We start from the raw sequence: 2054 nt of genomic DNA, 5'->3' as shown, positions 1-2054 counted from the left end.
AAACACGAGGGGCTAAGTGATATCATTCAAATCAAGATAACAATTTTTGTTTTAATTTCTCTCCCTGCACGCCAGGGTTGCCGCACACCGACCAGCTGTCAGCAGTGGTTCCCACCCACGCCTGCTTCTGCAGCAGGTTGTCGAGTTGCAGCTTGGCCTGTTTCATCAGCTCACCTCGTTGCCTCCCGAGGGTCCTCCTGGACATGAGGTGCAACTGAGGACAGAGGTAGACAAACATCTCCCTTGTGTCGGGGTGTTCACAAAGTCTGAGGGGGGGAAAGTGTCTCCACAAACCACCTGGGAATTGGAATTTGAAAACAATTTCATAAATCTGCTATTGAACAAAGACGAATTAAATTAGCAGCATTAGAAATACGTTTTTGTTCATTTTAAATGGAAACATACGAAACTGAAACCTGAGAGAAAATTAAAGGGACACCATTATTGTTCGATTTCATTTTTCCTCACCTTGTGACAATCTTCCCGGCATGTCCTGGCTGAAGTTATGCATGACAGATTCCTCCACTGAACGCTGGCGCCTCTTGGAGGGATACTCCATGGAGTAGCCACGGCCACGCTTGCTGTTTCCAGCCAGCGCAGCTGCGAGCTCGTGCTTCTGTCCAGGGTGCGCCTAATAGACCAAAACAATAAAAGGTAAAAATAATGTTTCTTCGATGCTCAGTATTGACAAGCATTGTGGCATCTGGTTTGACTTCACCGTTTGCACGTGGAGGCTGGCCGAACCACAGTACGCCTTTTGGACAAACTTTGTCGCAACACCGAATCACGATTTATTTTTAGACTCTCTTTTTTGGCCAGCAAACATTTCACCATACCTTCCAAAAAGCGTGGCAAGTGGGAGAGTCCCATTCGATGGCTCTGAATCTGATGTCATCAGCTTATCGTATGACTTCCTGACTCCTAATATGGTCATCTGCACTGTCCTCATCTTTGACGTGCTTTCCTGGATCTACAAATTACAACCACAGTTTGAAAAAGTGTACAATATTCAAGTCGCTTTTATTTATGCAGTATTGCCCATTTTGAACATATTTTCACTTGCAGTTGCGACCTGGCAGTGTACGGCAGAGTAAAACAATGCAAGATGAAGCCAAAGAGAAATGCATATACAGTAGTTACATCAGACATTTCATTACAAAATGAAAAATGTCCATTTTATTCAGGATCACAAATGCAGTTTTCTATTGAACTTGGTTTCAACCCAGTTTATTTTAATCAGTGCTTTTCTCATTTGACAAACATTGGACAAAGCAGGTGTATTGCCGCAATGATTTAGCACAAGTGCAAATTCTCAACACTTGTTCTAAGGAGGCCGTGAAAGTGAATCATGAATCAGTTTACCTGGGGAAAGTATCTTAAAGTGGGAAAACACACATCTACATTGATTTATTGCACTTTTATGGCGAAATTTTTGATCGAGTGGGCGTATTCGAATTGGCTTCTCAGCACAGATGTGGCATTTTCTATCTCAGGCATATAAGTTTAAACAGAGCTGTTGTTGTATATCCAGTTTTATTTTAATCTGTCTGCTTGAGCAGTCTGATGTGCACATCATAGTGCTTAAAGCAAAAGCTACTTTGCAGCACTCCCTGCTGTGGGGCCCCTAGATGTGGAGATGTGACCATTTGCCCTCTGCACCGCATCTTGCTTTTCTCTCTCACTTCCTCATGCACACTCACCAGAAACAGATCCTCACTGAGACTCAGAAACACATCATTATTTAGTCATACATTTCAAACTACTGTATTACTTGAACTATGATGATTAAAGGTAGCCCTGACAAAAATGCAAAAAATTGTATATACATGAAAAACTGCGATAAAGCAACATGAAAGAGTTCATATGAAAATCTCATCACGACCTATTGATCCACAACATGAGCCTTTTTTAACACTATGTAATCCAATAATACTAAACGAACAAAAAAAAAACGACTGTACAAATTTTTTTGATTAAAAATGTATAAATACTAACAAACACTAACTGAAGTAAAACCAAATCTCAAAACCAAAACTCAGAACAAAAACAAAACT

The 2054-nt window shown here is 40.9% G+C and overlaps 1 long non-coding RNA gene across 1 annotated transcript; it reads left to right on the top strand.

Moving 5' to 3' along the window:
- Window positions 1-147: 147 nt before the first annotated feature.
- On the top strand, window positions 148-645 carry LOC109518288 (uncharacterized). Its single transcript, XR_002168701.1, has 2 exons — window positions 148-226; window positions 504-645. It is a non-coding gene; the product is annotated as an uncharacterized LOC109518288 (long non-coding RNA).
- Window positions 646-2054: the final 1409 nt, after the last annotated feature.

The sequence above is a fragment of the Hippocampus comes genome, unplaced genomic scaffold (genome assembly GCF_001891065.2).
Source record: "Hippocampus comes isolate QL1 unplaced genomic scaffold, H_comes_QL1_v1.1 scaffold727, whole genome shotgun sequence".
NCBI lineage: Eukaryota > Metazoa > Chordata > Actinopteri > Syngnathiformes > Syngnathidae > Hippocampus > Hippocampus comes.
The sequence above is the reverse complement of the archived record's forward strand: the minus strand, read 5'-3'. Positions and strand labels throughout refer to the sequence as shown.